Source organism: Durio zibethinus, chromosome 22 (genome assembly GCF_047325235.1).
Source record: "Durio zibethinus cultivar Kanyao isolate XHJ-2024 chromosome 22, ASM4732523v1, whole genome shotgun sequence".
In the NCBI taxonomy this organism is placed as follows: Eukaryota; Viridiplantae; Streptophyta; class Magnoliopsida; order Malvales; family Malvaceae; genus Durio; species Durio zibethinus.
In genome coordinates, this window is record NC_143183.1 from 8,930,792 (window position 1) to 8,948,492 (window position 17,701).

At 45.4% G+C, this 17,701-nt stretch overlaps 1 non-coding gene and 2 pseudogenes across 1 annotated transcript; all 3 read left to right on the forward strand.

Moving 5' to 3' along the window:
* Positions 1 to 11,887: 11,887 nt before the first annotated feature.
* Positions 11,888 to 13,692, forward strand: LOC149512582 (18S ribosomal RNA; annotated as a pseudogene).
* A 291-nt stretch (positions 13,693 to 13,983) lies between these two features.
* Positions 13,984 to 14,139, forward strand: LOC149512583 (5.8S ribosomal RNA). Its single transcript, XR_016332271.1, has one exon. It is a non-coding gene; the product is annotated as a 5.8S ribosomal RNA (ribosomal RNA).
* A 231-nt stretch (positions 14,140 to 14,370) lies between these two features.
* LOC149512584 (25S ribosomal RNA) lies at positions 14,371 to 16,199 on the forward strand (annotated as a pseudogene).
* The last annotated feature ends 1,502 nt before the right edge of the window (positions 16,200 to 17,701 follow it).

The window sequence follows — 17,701 nt, forward strand, 5'->3', positions numbered from 1 at the left end:
CTGTATCACTTTGGGCTCTTCCAAGTGTTTATCACCACTACTATTTTTACCTATGTATAGCTCATCTCCCCAGTTGATGGTTGAAAGCCTTGCATACCTTGGGCACTCCTTGACCCTATGCGGATTGCCATACAAAAAGTAGCTTAAGGGCTTATTTTCCTTGCCCTTACTTATGGCACTATTGGCCTTGCAAAATTTGGGCATTATCGCAACCCTTTCCTCACATAAGGATCAAACATCAATGTCCCTCCCACTCTAGCTATTTCCCTAGGCCTTGGAGACTTGTTGCACTTTACTTGAGTCTTAGGTTTTATAGCAACATAGGCCTAACTTGACTCTTGCATGCTACTTTGCTGTAGCATGATCTTTACTCATGACTTCTAACCATCTAAAAAATGCTTAGGCACTACCACCTTAGGTCTTAAGCCTACACTAGCAACTATGATAGCTCGTAATGCAATGTGATCAACCCTAAGCCTTGCCAACTTCTCTCACAAGGTTGACATCATGGCCTCCAAAGCCTTATTCCACTGTATGGGCACCTCCAATGCCTTGTTGAAGGATCCTTCCTTATCCTTGAACCTATTCCTCAAATCAGCAATGGTTATGTTGCAATTTTGTAGTTATGTGTCTAGGGATATCAATATGTCTCTCGATCCAACATTCCTTCCTTTGTTTGTAGGTAGGCACTCATCAAAGCCCTCAATAAGGCCTTTGGTTTAGTTATCCCTAGGCATGCCACAGCCCCAAAACACATTGTTAGTCACAAATGCATGAAACCAATAAGATTACTTCAACCTTTTTGTACACTTGAGTGATCCAGTCCTAGTCTCCACGAACTAGCACATCTGCCTATCGGCATAGCCCATCAGTACACACACACACTTTAGGCACCAATCTAGTCACTAGCTCAGCATACCCTGCACTCTCGGTTAGGCACCAATTTGCACACCTACACAGCATGCTAGTTCTCCCACAGCATTAGAATAACAATCAGTCAAACACTTGATTTACACTTTTGCATGCTTGCACCATGTGCACTAAAGGGCGTATCACTAGCACACAAGCATAAAAACAACCTAGGATGCTCATACCAACACATTTGAAACCTCCCCTAAGGCTAACTCTGGTTCTAATAGCACCTAGCATTGATCACCTCTTATGGATCACCTTTCGCTAACTCTAAACTAGCTTTGAACCTACTTTGATAGCACTTGTCATGAGTTAAGGCTCAAGCTCTAGCTCGTACAGCTTTAGGACCTAGGAATGGACTCATCCAATGTCTTAGATCATCCTTCAACTAGTGCATGGACACTCAAAACCATGGGGCCAACCACCCAAAGTTATTGCTAAGGCTAGACATAAACTATTTGATGGAAAGCTAAAAAGAACAACAAAGATAGATAATAGTAAACTTGTATGACTCAAGTTGAAATGTGTGTACAATAAGAGTGGGGGGCACCTCTTATTTATTACTGAGGCCCCCTTGAATCAATGGTTGGCATTGTTCCTATCCTAGGGCTCTCAAAGAGTCCAATATATGTAGAAGATTACAATAGGATTAAATTGGAGAGTTCTAATTTTGCATGGACTCTATTACGAAAGTAGTTGGAACCAAGTTGGACTCCTTTATCAATAGTGCCTACATAGGGCCCCTTTTTAGGCCCATGCCTAGATTTGTTCTACCTGCACTTGGTTTTATCTAAAAGCTTTTGATAAATCCCCTAGCCTAAGCTCCCTGAGCTCATTTCAGTGCTCATACACTAATTTTAGGTCATGGTCCTACCTGTAGGACTTTTATTGCACCTTTGGGCCTAGTCTCCCTTGGATTCTAACTTAGTTCTTGTTACCTTAGAACCGTTCCCTATCTTGGTAAAAACCCTTAGGCCTGGTCTTTCCCTCAAACTATGACATAAGCACTTAGTGCAAGTTGTTACCTTGGATAGCTCTTTGGTAAATATTGGTACCATGGACCGCATACGAGTCCAAGACTAAGAGAGTTATTTGATGAGACTTACTTGAAATGGTACAGGCAATAGATCAGGAAAGATAAAAACTCAGGCCCTAAAGGCACATACCAGATCAAGCAGTACCATGCAGAAGATGCAACGAGGGCGTTGTGCAATCAGGTGGGGGAGAATGTCACGCCCTAGGTGGGCGTACCAGGTACATCAGGTGCACCAGCAGGCGAACCAGAGGTTCAAGCCCGTAGACCAGGCGTGCTGGCAGGTATCTGCGTACAAAGCCTAGCAAACGAGTTCAGAACGCCCGCCCGACTTGCAAGCCAACCCGTGAGACCAAGGCATGGCATACAAGCTGCCCGTACCACATCCAAAAGGGCCTAAGGTGCTGGACATGCAAGGGAAGCTTCTAGAAGTAGGCAAGATCAGCAGGAGCATCCTGACAGATTTGGTTGACCCTGAAAATCAGGAGTTAGCATCCTGATTGATTGTAATCTGTATAATCCCTTGATTTTAGCCTTTATTCTAGGGATATTGCCATTAAGTGTAGCTGGAGCCTTAACTATAAATAGAGGGCTGCTCCACCCTCATTTGTACACCATCAAACACTTCTGTTTCAGTGAATACAAGAGCATTTCTAGAATTTTGCCTTCTCATCCTGTTTCTCTTTAACTTGCGTAATCAGCCCTTCCCATTGTTCTAGTGCCCGCACACTTGTGTTTTAGGCTGACTTAGGCATAAAAGAGTAGATTCCAAGCCTAAGACCGTACGAATTCTGAGTCTAAGGTCAAAGCCCGTGACAATTGGTATCAGAGCAAGTTCGATTCTACGTGTTTATGTTATGCAGGTTAGATCGTGATTAAGGAGATGGCATCCCAAAGCGACGTTGCTAGCCAACAACCAAAGGCCCAAAAGCATGGGTGTGGAAAAGGCAAGAAAGCCAGTTTTAGAGATATTTGGTCTACCATGGATGGTAGGCTAGCCAAGGTGGAGGTGACCATGGGCGACATGGGGGAGAAGCTTGAGGAAGTAGAGACTCACATTGCATCGCTAGACTCTATGGGGGAGGAGATCCAAAGTGAGCTAGAAGCTGCTCTCAACAAAGGCTTGGATGTGTTCACCTAAAAGAATCAGACCTTGGAGGCTGAAGTGCTGACCTTGCACGATGGCATGGAGGCCATGCGCTAGCGGATAGAGGAGCTTACCAGTGAGCTTGTTGCTTACAAGACTACCATTGGGAATGGCATGTTTGCTGGAGTGTCTAAATCCAGATTGGATGTCCCTAAGCCTAAGGAGTTCAAGGGGACTAGGGTGGCTAAGGAAGTAGACAACTACCTTTGGGGTATGGAGCAGTACTTCCAGGCCATGGGCATGCAAGACGAGGCGATAAAGGTAAACACCATTGCTATGTATCTCACTGATGTAGCCTTATTGTGGTAGAGGCACAGGTGTGATGATGTCAGGTGTGAGAGCACCAAGATTGGAACCCGGACAGAGTTCCAAAAAGAGTTCAGAGAACAATTTTACCCGGAGTATGCCGATGATGAGGTGTGGGCAAAGTTACATCAGCTTAGCCAGTAAGGGGACATAAGGGAGGATGTCAAAAAATTTTCTGAACTGATGCTACAGATCTCAGATCTAGGCGAGAAGAATGCCTTATTTGCTTTCATGGATGGGCTGAAGCCGTGGGTGAAGCATGAGCTACAAAAGAGGGAAGTTCATAACTTGGCTAAAGCCATGACTACTGCCGAGGCCTTGATAGAGTTCAAGCCTCTAAACAAGTTCGAGTCTTCCAAGCCCAAGGGTAAGGGCAGGGACGATAGGGACCAGAAGAAGCAGTCCAAGGGGAAAGACCGTGACTGAGAGTCCAAGGATGGAGACTAAGATCGTCCAACCAAGGATGGCGAGAGGAAGCCACTATCAGGCAAGTGGAAAGCAAAGGGGAACCGAGAGCCACTAGCATGCTACCTATGTGGAGAGAGCCACATAGCACACAATTGCCCACAGAAGGGTAAGCTGGCTGCTGTAGACAAGGAGTTTGATGAAGAGCCAGAGTCAGGGGCAACAAAGCTTGGGTCATTGGTGCTCAATGTTATCCAGAGTAAGGGGAGTTGCAAGCCAAAGGGCTTGATGTTTGTAGACCTGATGGTTGCGGGTCAGAAGGTGAGCGCATTGATGGACACAGATGCCTCACATCTTTTTATTTTAGGTGATGGAGCCCGAAAGCTCATACTGAAGGTGCAGAAAGGGATTGGTACCATTAAAACGGTGAACTCCAAGGAGGTTCCAGCCATTGGAGTAGCACCGGGAGTGGAGTTACAGCTTGGAGACTGGAAAGGCAAAGAGACTATAGAGGTAATACCCCTTGACGACTATGAGTTTGTGATTGGGTTGGATTTCCTTGTTCGGATTAACGCCCTCCTTGTGCCTTTTATCAATTGTGTTTGCATCTTGGATGCACAATGCCAATCCTTGTGCCATTGATGAGAGGGTCTGGAGTTGGGTCACGGGTGGTGTCAGCCATCCAATTTGCCAAGGCAGTAAGCAAACAAGAAGACACCTTCTTGGCAGCCCTGAAATATGATGAGCCAAGGGAGAAAGAGATCGAGTCACCCTTAGAGGTGCTAAAGGTGCTGAAGACCTTTAGTGATGTGATGCCCGCAAAACTGCCTAGCAAGCTACCACCTAAGAGGGAGGTGGACCACAAGATCGAGCTGGTGTCTGAGGCCAAGCCACCAGCTAGAGCCCCTTACCGAATGTCTCCACCAGAGTTGGAAGAGTTGATGAAGCAGCTTAAAGAGTTAATTGATGCTGGCTTCATCAAGCCATCAAAGGCACCCTATGGTGTATCGATTCTATTCCAGCACAAGCATGATGGGTCATTGTGGCTGTGCATAAACTACCGGGCTTTGAACAAGCTGACCATCAAGAACCAGTACCCCATCCCACTCATTGTGGACTTGTTCAATCAACTTGGAAGCGCAAGGTGGTTCACCAAGTTGGATTTGAGGTCGGGCTACTATCAAGTTAGGATCGCAGAGGGAGATGAGCCCAAGATAGCATGTGTCAATCGGTATGGTTCGTATGAGTTCTTGGTGATGCCTTTCAGACTCACGAATGCCCCAGCAACATTCTGCACCATTATGAACAAGGTACTTCAGTCATTCCTTGATCGGTTTGTTATGGTTTATTTGGATGACATTGTGATCTACGGCCAAACTTTGGGAGAGCATGTAAACCACTTGAGACAGGTGTTCGAGGTGTTACGGGCTGACAAGTTGTTTGTCAAGAGGGAGAAGTGCTCATTCGCCCAGCAGGAGATCTCGTTCCTCAGCCACATAGTGGGAGGTAAAAGATACGTATGGATGAAGGTAAGATACACACCATCCTGGAGTGGCAACCGCCAGCCAAGGTCACTGAGTTGAGATCGTTCCTTGGGCTGGTTAACTACTATAGGCACTTCATCAAAGGTCACTTACCAATAGCCACGCCATTGATTGACTTGCTCAAGAAAGGGAGAGCATGGGAGTGGAGCGTAGGGTGCCAGGAAGCCTTGGACAGGTTAGAGCGGGCTATGACCGAGGAGCCAGTCTTGGCCTTGCTAGACCATGCCAAGCCGTATAAGGTGCATACGGATGCATCAGACTTTGCCATAGGGGGCATGTTGATGCAGGAGGGACGTCCAGTCGTGTTCGAGAGCAGAAAGCTAAACGAGACTGAATGTAAGTACATGGTCCAAGAAAAAGAGATGACTGCAACGGTGCACTGCTTACGCACTTGATGCCATTACCTATTGAGGTCAAGGTTCATGGTAAGGACGGATAATGTGGTGACCAGCTACTTCCAGACGCAGAAGAAGCTATCCCCCAAGCAAGCGAGATGGTAAGATTTTCTTGCAGAATTTGATTTCCAGATGGAGTACAAGCCAGGATGGGCGAACCTAATGGCAGACGCCCTGAGCAGAAAGGCTAACCTTGCTACCATTAGCCAACCAGAGGGGCCGCGCATCAAGGAGGGACTTATGCATGATCCTACAGCCAAGGCTTTGATGGAGTATGCCCAACAAGGTAAGACTAGGCGATTTTGGTTGCAGGATGGCTTATTGTACACCAGGGGTAGTAGACTGTTTTTGCCGCAGCACGGGAAGCTCCGCAAGAAAGTTTTACAAGAGTGTCATGATTCAAGGTGGGCTGGACACCCAGGAGTGAGCCGTACCTTGGCACTAATCGAGGACCGATACTATTGGCCGTACATGAGGGATGAAGTGAAGGCCTATGTGAAGACATGTCTTGTGTGCCAACAGGACAAGGTGGAGCTCAAGAAACCAGGCGATCTCTTGGAGCCATTGCCAGTGCCAAAGCGACCATGGGAGAGTGTTTCTCTGGACTTTATAGTCGGTCTACCCAAAGCAAAAGGGTTTGGAAGCATCATGGTAGTGGTGGACAGGTTTTCCAAGTATGAAATTTTCATTCCAGCAACCAAGGAGTGCCCAGTTGAGGAGGCAGCTCGATTGTTCCTGAAAAACATGGTTAAGTACTGGAGAGTGCCGAAGACCATTGTTAGTGATCGAGACGGGTAATTCACGGGCAGGTTCTGGACTAAGTTGTTCAAGCTATTGGGGTCAGACTTGAACTTTTCCACCAGCATGCATTTGCAGACCGATGGGCAGACAGAATGAGTGAATGGACTATTGGAGGTCTACCTCAGGCACTATGTGAGTGCCATACAAAGGGACTGGCCAAAGCTGCTAGATATTGCATAGTTTTCCTACAACTTGCAAAGGAACGAGGCAACCAACCAGAGCCCATTTGAGGTTATGACAGGGCAATAACCACTAACACCCGATTCGATTGCTGCAGGTTATACAAGGCTGAATCTAGCAACATACAAGTTTGCCAAGGCATGGCAGGAGCAAACTGACTTGGCCAGAGTTTGTCTACACAAGACAGCCAAGAGGTCGAAGAAGTGGGTAAACCAGCATAGGCGCGACGTGCAGTTCCAGGTTGGAGACTTGGTGTTGGTGAAGCTGCATCCCATTGTGTGCCATAGAGGGCTGCACAAAGGCCTAGTCCGGAGGTATGAGGGACCTTTTCGAGTAGTCAAGAGGGTAGGTAAGGTTGCCTACAAGCTAGATATGCCACCCAAGCTGAAGGTACACCCGATGTTCCATGTGAGCATGCTCAAGCCATTCCATGAGAATGAGGGAGATCTAGGACGTGCAGAGTCAAAGTGTGCACCATTGGGAGCAAGGGCCTCATATGAGAAGGAGGTCCACAGCATCATAATAGATCGAAAGGTGAGACAGAAGAACTATCAACCAAGATAAGAGTACCTGGTGTGCTGGAAGGGACTTTCAGATAGTGAGGCAAGCTGGGAACCAGCAGATGACTTATGGTAGTTTAAATACCAGATCAGGCAGTACCATGTAGAAAATGCAACGAGGGCATTGCACAATCAAGTGGGGGAGAATGTCACGCCCTGGGTAGGTACACCAAGCACATCAGGCGCACCAGCAGGCAAGCCAGAGGTTAAGGCCTGCAGACTAGGCATGCTGGCGGGTATCTACGCACAAAGCCTAGCAAATGAGTTCAAAACACCTGCCCGACTTGTAGGCCGGCCCGTGAGACCAAGGCCTAGCATACAAGCTGCCCGTACTACATCCAGAAGGGCCCAAGATGCTGGAGACGCAAGGAAAGCTTCTGGAAGTAGGCAGGATCAGTAGGAGCATCCTGGCAGATTTGGTTGACCCTGAAAATCAAGAGTTAGCATCTTGATTGATTGTAATCTATATAATCCCTTGATTTTAGCCCTTATTCTAGAGATATTGCCATTAAGTGTAACTGGAGCCTCAACTATAAATAGAGGGCTGCTCCACCCTTATTTGTACACCATCAAACACTTCTGTTTCAGTAAATAGAAGACCATTTCCAAAATTCTACCTTCTCATCCTGTTTCTTTTTAACTTGCGTAATCAACCCTTTCCATTGTTCTAGTGCCCGCACGCTTGTGTTTTAGGCTGACTTAGGCATAAAAGAGCATATTCCAAGCCTAAGGGTAAAGGCAGGGATGATAGGGACCGAAAAAAGTAGTCCAAGGGGAAAGACCATGATCGGGAGTCCAAGGATGGAGATCGAGACCGTTCAACCAAGGATGGCAAGAAGAAGCCACCAACAGGCAAGTGGAAAGCAAAGCTTGTCATAGGTTGAGACTGAAGCTCCAAACCCGTGTGGCTCTGGGACTCGGGCATTCACCCTTCTGACATCTCGAATCAGCCTGACCACCACAGTTCACACCTTTGTGAGGTATTATCCACTTTAGCCCCCCTGGCCTCACAGTTTTATCCTACAAAAGGTGTCGCACAAGGCAAAGGTGGTGTGAACCCTTATATACCCCAGTGACCCTCCTATTATGTTCGATGTGGGGTCTTCCAAGCCTAAGGGTAAGGGCAGGGATGATAGGGACCGAAAGAAGCAGTCCAAGGGGAAAGACCATGATCGGGAGTCTAAGGATAGAGATCAAGACAGTTCAACCAAGGATGGCGAGAGGAAGCCACCAACAGGTAAGTGGAAAGCAAAGCTTGTCACGGGTCGAGACTTAAGCTCCAAACCCATGCACCTCTGGGACCCAAGCATTCACCCTTTTGATGTTTTGAATCAGCTTGATTGCCACAGTTCACACCCTTATGAGATATTCTCTGCTCTGGCCCCCCTGGCCTCATGATTTTGTCCTATAAAAGGTGCTTCACAAGGCACAGGTGGTGTGAACCCTTATATACCCCAATGACCCTCCTATTATGTTCAATGTGGGATTCAGGACTCATTCTTAGGTCCGTGACATTCTCTCGCACCCAACCTCGTGACACCCTCATCACAGAGGCTGGCCACCCTACCTACCTCCCTCGAGGTGCTTGGCGTGGATCGAACGGTTTAGGGCTGACTTTGATACCACTTGTCATAGGTGGAGACTCAAGCTCTGAACCCACGTGACTCTGAGACCCGAACATTCACCCTTTCAGTGTCCCAGATCAGCCTTCCTGCCTCGATCTCCTTATCACGGATCGAGACTCAAGCTCCAAACCTGCGTAACTCTGAGACCCAGGCATTCACCCTTTTGGCATCTCAGATCAGCCTTCTTGCCATGGTTCACACCCTTGTGAGGTATTGTCTACTCTGGCCCCCCATGGCCTCACGATTTTGTCCTACAAAAGGCACCTCACAAGGCAGAGATGGTGCGAACCCTTTTATACCCCAGTGACCATCCTATTATGTTCGATGTGGGATTCAGGACTCCCCCTTAGGTCTATGACATTCTCCCACACCCAACCTCGTGGCGCCCTCGTCACGGAGGTTGGCCACCCTGCCTACCTCCCTCGAGGTGCTTGGCATCGATCAAACGATTTAGGGCTGGCTCTGATACCACTTGTCACAGGTTGAAACTCAAGCTCTGAACCTGCACGACTCCGGGACCCGGGCATTCACCCTTCCGGTATCCCGAATCAACCTTCCTGCCATGGTTCACACCCTTGTGAGGTATTGTCTGCTTTGGCCCGCCCCCCTAGCCTCACGGTTTTATCTTACAAAAGGCATCTCACAAGGCGGAGGTGGTGTGAACCCTTTTATACCCCAGTGACCCTCCTATTATGTTCAATGTGGGATTCATGACTCTTTCTTAGGTCTGTGACATTCTCCTGCACCCAACCTCGTGACACCCTCGTCGCAGAGGCTGGCCACCCTGCCTACCTCCCTCAAGGTGCTTGGCGTGGATCGAATGATTTAGGGCTGGCTCTAATACCACTTGTCATGGGTTGAGACTTATGCTCTGAACCCGTGCAGCTTCGGGACTCAGGCATTGACCCTTCCGACATCCCGGATCAGCCTGACCGCCACGATTCACACCATTGTAAGGTATTGTTCACTCTGACCCCTCTGGCTTCATGATTTTGTCCTACAAAAGATGCCTCAAAAGGCGAAGGTGGTGTGAACCCTTATATACCCCAGTGACTCTCCTATTATGTTCGATGTGAGATTTAAGACTCATACCACTTGTCACGGGTCGAGACTTAAGCTCTGAACCCGCACAGCTCTAGGACCCGAGTATTTACCCTTCCAACATCCCAGATCAGCTTTCCTGTCATGGTTCACACCCTTGTGAGGTATTGTCCACTTTGGCCCCCTCTGGCCTCACGGTTTTATCCCATAAAAGGTACCTCATAAGGCGGAGGTGGTGTGAACCCTTTTATACCCCAGTGACCCTCATATTATGTTCGATGTGGGATTCAGGACTATTCCTTAGGTCCGTGACATTCTCCCGCACCCAACCTCATGACGCCCTCGTCACGGAGGCTGGCCACCCTGCCTACCTCTCTCGAAGTGTTTGGCGTGGATCGAACAGTTTAGGGTTGGCTCTGATACCACTTGTCACGGGTTGAGACTTAAGCTTTGAGACTCGAGCATTCACCCTTCCAGCGTCCCAGATTAACCTTCCTGCCACGGTTCACACCCTTGTGAGGTATTATCTGCTTTGGCCCCCTGGCCTCACAGTTTTGTCCTATAAAAGGTGCCTCACAAGGCGAAGATGGTGTGAACCCTTTTATACCCCAGTGACCCTCCTATTATGTTCGATGTGAGATTCAGGACTCCCCTTTAGGTCCATGACATATGGGCCAAGGCCAAGGTTAGAGTGCCAAAGTACACTTGAGATGAGCTGTTTGTTTGGAAAAAATGTTCCCGTTACAAACACATTAATGTTTTCTACTAGTATATCTATAAAATCTCTTATGCCCTTTAGGGGGTGTTGTATGAGCCCTCTCTTTCCCCCCTACAAGGGGAGTAGGTGTGCGTGATGGGCTTGTCATTGCATACATCTATGGCAACATCTTTGAAGCAAAATCCAGGCTGTGCATGCCTTCTAGCCATGTTGTTCGATGACTAGTTGCTTTAGTGAGCCGCTAGCACCATGGCCTCAACCAGTTGGTGTGCATGTGAAAAAATGGTTTAGCTTTGTAGAGCTCAAGCCCATGCCTACAGTTGATGTTACCTTAAACCCCAGAGCAAGTCCCTGAATTAAGCAACGGCTTGTTACAGTAGTGTAAGTAGAAGTTATGGTCACGAGCTTGGTTTAGCCAAGTCTTTCGGGTATTAGCAGTCTCACGATCCCTTCTCATCGGCTACAAAAATGCCTTGACTTGTCAAGCCCTTGCATATAGTCGATGATACCCAACACCCTAGGAACAAGTCTTTAAATCGGGCAATGTCCCCTTGAGGGGTGACAGTAGAGTTTACATGTACGGTCCCGACTAAACCAAGCATTAACGGTGTCATGCTATTATTGCCTGTTGGATGGTAGGGTAGTCTCATGGCCCTTGCTTGTATTTTTCTCATGCAAAGTAGTTATGGCATGGCCTTGTACATCATTTTCTTTGCTCAATTGTTGAGTAATCAATTGGGTGGGTCGTGGACTCATGTGCATGGATGCTACCACTTGTACAATGGGCATATGAATAGTGCTATGGTTGTCCATGTTAGCAGGCTCCATTCTTGATGCATCGAGCTATTGATCCATCATCCTTTTTAGTCTCCCCTTATGTGGTTATCATACCTTAGGGGTGCAATCAAGATCTTGTGCTACATACCTTAATCGATGGAAACTAGATGTCTCACCATCCCTCGTCTGTCTTGTGTCCTTAAAGGTTATGGTTTGGACCTCAATCATACCCCATGTCCTAAGTATGCCACCAAACCTTATGGTTGAATTGGTGCAATGATGTTTCATCATGCTTTCAGATACAAAACATTTTAACCCATGTTCATCCGATGCTATGCATTTTATGTCCTCAACATGCATGATGCTTAAGCTCTATGTTGGCTCTCTCTGCTACTTAGTCGATGTGTTGAGGCCCATGTAGTGCCAACATCTTAAAGGAATGCTACCTCATTGATCCTGCTAGTAGTCATATGGATGTTTCAAAGATTAAGCCATGCATTTATAATTATAAACTAATTTAGACTGTGAAACTATGAATAGCTCATTAAATCAGTTTTAATTTGTTTAATGGTATCACTACTCAGATAACTATAGTAATTCTAAGCTAATATGTGCAAAAACCCCGACTTCTAAAAAGGATGCAATTATTAGATAAAAGGTCGATGTGGGCTCTGCCCATTGTTTTGATGATTCATGATAACTCGATGGATTACAAGGCCTTTTGTGCTGATGGCACATCATTCAAATTTCTACCTTATCAATTTTTAATGGTAGGATAGTGGCTTACTATGGTGGTGACAGGTGATGGAGAACTAGGGTTTGATTCTAGAGAGGGAGCCTAAAAAATTGCTACCACATCTAAAGAAGGCAATAGGCACATAAATTACCCAATCATGACATAGGAAGGTAGCGATAATAAATAGCAATACCAAGCTCTATGAGTCTAGTAATTGGAATGAGTACAATCTAAATCCCTTAATGAGGACCCATTGGAGGGTAAGTCTAATGCTAGTGGCCTTAGTATTTCCAACTCCAATAGCATATATTTAAGTTGTTATAGTTAAAAAGCTCATAGTTGGAACTAGGATTGGGTCATCCAGTCTACCTCATGGTGATCATTAGTCTACTCATCCCTACCATCAGTAATGAGCTTTCAGCCTTAAGTAGCTGGGTTATTCATCTAGCACTATTACTTTGGGGAAATTAGAGTGCTCAAAGTGGGTCTATACTTGTATACATTAGCATGGGATAACATCATAGGATTTCAATCCTATTGTGTTGACCTTTGGGAACAGAGTAATGATTAATAGGGATAGTCAGGGGCATTCATGTATCATTATCAGAGGCAAAATTTTTGGATTTATGAAAGATGAACAATTGCAAAAGCATTTGCTAATGATGTTTTCATTAATCAAGAATGAAAGTTGGGGGCTCGAAGACAATCAAATATCATCCTAGTTTCAACCATAAATGTGCCAACTAAAGATCGACAAATGTTACTTATAGGATTTCATTGGCTCTTTATGAGAAATCAAAGTCTTTAGGTTATGTTGGGAGTATGGTCACAATGCTAAAAATTAAAAGAATTGATGGAAGGGCACCACTAAGAATGGAAACTACAGCTTAATTTGACTTAACATGGGGAAACTTACGGGGTCTAAACATAGTAAGGATTGATAGACTGAGAGCTCTTTCTTGATTCTATGGGTGGTGGTGCATGGCCATTCTTAGTTGGTGGAGCTATTTGTCTAGTTAATTCCATTAAGGAATAAGGCCTCAACTTGCTAGCTAGCTACACAAAGGTGATCTTTTATGGCTAGCTTATTAGAGGGACTATGGTCATTTAGGCCTAAGAAGTTTGAAGGAATGACAGGTCTATGATGCCCTTAGATGTTTTGAGCTATACGTTTGCTACACTGATGTATTCAACAAGTATATAGCCTTGGCCAATAGGCCCAAGTAATGTTTGAAATTTCAACATGATAGGGATAGATCATCATAATTGTTGGTCTTCAATGAGGAATTCCTAGTAAGTGCGAGTCATTAGCTCACATTGACTACATTCTTGCCCTTTGTACACACCACTTGTCACTCATACCAATTGAATGGTCTATTGTAGTGTTTAGATCGTGACAACATGGATAGTTCACTACCCATGACATCACAAGAAGTCAATTGAACCTCAGCATTTAGAGGAAGGAGAAGTCGTAACAAGGTTTCTATAGGTGAACCAACAGAAGGATCATTGTCAAAACCTACTCAATGAATAACCCATAAATGGGTTAATGAAACATTAAGGAGGTGAGGGTGCCTTAATGCCTTATACCCCTTCTAGCCCTAGGTGAGCATGATGATTGCTTTTTTCTACCTCCCGGGTTGGCTAAACAATTGGTTTCATCACTCACAGCCAAATAATGAACCCATAATATGAATCGCACTAAGGAACCAGAATGAAAAAGAATGCATGCACTGTCACCATCCCATTCATGGTGCATACACGGGCGGCATGGTGACTCTTTTTATCATGAAAAACTAAAACAACTCTCAATAATGGATATCTTGGCTTTCGCATTGATGAAGAACATAGCGAAATGTGATATTTGGTGTGAATTGTAAAATCCCATGAACCATCGAGTCTTTGAACACAAGTTGCACCCTAAGACATTAGGCTGAAGGCATGCTTGCTTGGGTGTCATGCATCGTCACCCCCTCCAACCTTCTACCTATCAGCCTTTAGGTGAAGGGGCAAAAGATGGCCTCTCATGATCATGTTGGTCTTGGTTGGCCTAAAAGCAAGTTATCAGCAATGATAGCACTATGACTGTCGTGGTAAAGCTCCTAACATGCCTCATCTCTGCTGACATGCACTCGTTATCCATTTGGACCCCATTGGATCCCTTAAATTGCTCGATTGATACTTGAATCATGACCTTAGGTCAGGTGAGATCATCCATTGAGTTTAAGCATATCAATAAGTAGAGGAAAGAAAACTTACCAAGATTCTCCTGACAATGGTCAGCAAACCAGAAAGACCCCAACTTGAGAATCAAGCACTTTCAACATCTAAATTATAGTATGGAAAAGTGTCCTCAATGGCAGATAGAGCCTAAGTCCTTTGGAAAGGGGTGCCAAAAAGGGTGAGAGTCCCTTGTGCCTAGACCTTGTCACACCATGAAGCATTGTCTACAAATTGGGTTGTTTGGGAATGCAGCCCTAATCAAGTGGTAAATTCTATCCAAGGTTAAATATAGGCGAGAGATTGATAGCAAACAAGTACTGCAAGGGAAAGATGAAAATGACTTTGAAAAAAAAGTCAAAGAGTGCCTAAAATTGTTAGGAGGGAAATAGATGGGGGCTGGTATATGCCCCAGTTGGATATGGAATAGCAAGGTGAGTCCATTGATTGACTTTGGGCTTTGACTAATACGAGTCACTATGGCAGCTGAAGCTTAGGCTTTCAATATGCCACATAGATGTCATTGCCACAATAGTGGAATGTAGAATGCATTGTCTTAGCTTACCTCAACGCTAGCATGCTTTTGTTATCAGCTTACAGACTCTCTATCTAGCCTATCTTGAAACACAGACTAAAGAGTATGGCATGTGTGTAAGTCAATGGGCTAGAAAACCCCCCACCCATTAGCCTTTAGGTGAAAAGGCAAGATCCCTCATAGGTGCACCATTGACCTACCTTGATCTTCTAAGAAGGGTTTGAGTGTGAGCATACCTATTAGGACCTAAAGGATGGTGAACTATGCCTAAGTAGGGTGAAGCCAAAGGAAACTCTAGTGGAGGCCCGTAGTGATACTAACATGAAAGTTATTCTTTTAACTTGGGTATAGGCTAGCCTACCTTGAAATAACACTACTTTTAACATCATTTTACTTATTCCATGAATTAGAGACAAGGCACAACCTCTTCTTTTGGACCCAAGGTTAGCCTTGGTCGGTCGATCCAAGCAAAAGACATTGTCAAGTAGGGAGTTTGGCTGGGATGGCACATCTATTAAAAGATAACATAGGTGTCTTAAAATGAGCTCATTCAGAACAGAAATCTCATGTAGAATAGAAAGGTAAAAGGTCATTTGATTCTAATTTCCAGTATGAATATGAACTATGAAAGCATGGCCTATCAATCTTTTAGACCTTCAAAATTTAAGGCTAGAGGTGTTAGAAAAGTTACCACAGGGATAACTAGCTTGTGGCAGCCAAGTGTTCATAGTGATGTTACATTTTGATCCTTCGATGTCAACTCTTCATATCATTATGAAGCAAATTTCACCAATTGTTAGATTTTCACCCACTAATAGGAAACAAGAGCTATGTTCAGACCATCATAAGATAGGTTAGTTTTACCCTACTGATGGTAGTGTCCCAATAATAATTAAATCTAGTACAAGAGGAGCCATTGATTTGCATAATTAGTCATTATGCTTAGTTAAAAAGCCAATGGACGAAGCTGCCATGCATTGGATTATAACTTAATGCCTCTAAGTTAGAATCTAGGCTAGAAGCAACACACGTGCCCACTGCTCGATTATCAACCTATAGTAGGGGCCCATAGCCCTAAGGCATGTGTCATAGGTGCAGCTCCCATGACAAATAAGTCGTGCAAGCCTCCTTAGAGCTCAATTCCTATCGAGTGACTAGTAGAATCCTTTGTAAATACTTAAATATGCAATAGGGTATTATAAGTGGCAGAGTGAGCTTGTTGCCATGATCAACTGAGATTTAACCCTTTGTCACTTCAAGTCGTCCCCTGCCCACACTCACCGAAGTCCTTTTACTTCATTTTTTACATTACACTCCCTTAAGGTTGGGAGTGAGTGGTATTCTCCATTGCAATTGATTTTGCCAAATGATGACATCCCTTCCTTGAAGGTCCAACTAAATGGCAACCAAATGCCTTCGGTATTTGTTATAAAAATAAGCCTGCCCTTGGTGTAGGCACATGCCTCAAACCCCATCGCACACATTGGCCCCCAATGTGGGCTATTGCCTCGAATGTCATTGACAACATTTGGCCCTTGGTTAGTGTGGGCAATTACATCTAATACCATCGGTAGATGCTGGCCTGTTGTTGCCTCGAACACCATTAGTATATGCTGGCCCCTTGGAATAGGTGTTGCCTCGGACACCATTGCCAAATACTGGCACTTGGTGCAGGCACTTGCCTTGACCACTATCGACATAAATGGGCCCTTGGTGCCAGTTGTTACCTCAGACACCTCTTTGATAGATGCTAGCACTTGGTTAGGGCTGTTGCCTTGGACACCTCTTTGGTAGATTTTTACACTTGGTGTGGCATATGTAATGTGACCCTCCCAACCAAGGCCCTTGTCTATCCCTCGATCACCATTGGCACCTAATGATGCTTAGTGCATGTATCACGGGCTCCGTTATTAAGCCAAACTTCATACAACCTTGGATAGGGAATTGACTCTATCTACCTAAGTTAGCCTATGAAACTCAAGTGATTAACATAATTCCAACTTGTCAAATATTATGCTATAGTATTAGGCCATCTAAAACCCCACAAATCTGATCTTTCAAAGACTGCATTTAGGCATGCCTTTCCCTAGGTCTGACCATGTGCCCATACCTTGATCATCAGTGTCTACACCTCGGACTGACTATGCACTTACACCTCGATAATCAATTCCTGCACCTAGGTTTGATTATGTGCCCATGTATCACTCACCAGCTGCCATACCTGGGCTTGGCTCATTTCTACCAAACTTGAACACCATGCTTAGGCCTTAGAGTCTTGGTCACTACCCATAACACTATTCTAGGCTAATTCCCCACAACTTGGGCCTCAGTAGGTCTCAAGGCCTAGTCCCCCTAGTAGTCAGATGCTATCCTGCTAGAACTAGAACTACTCCTTGACTTAAAGAAAACCCCTTGGCTTAGACTAGCTTACAGACCCTGACATATGCACATGCCTTGACCACCATAAGGACATACAGGCCCTTGGTCTAGGCACATGCTTTGACCACCATTGACATATGCTTTGACCTTTGTGTAGGTAGTTCCCCCAAATCCCATCGACACATGTTAGGTCGTGCACCAAGCACGGGTATCCTAGGCCCAGGTCATGCACTATGCATACCATGATCGAGTAGTAGGTGGGTTTAGGCACATCTTTCAATTTTTACCATGCCAATGCCATTTTTATGGCTTGTAAATTCATATAACACTCACCAACACCCACATCTAGGCTTGGCTCAATTTTACCAAACCTGAACACCAAGCCTA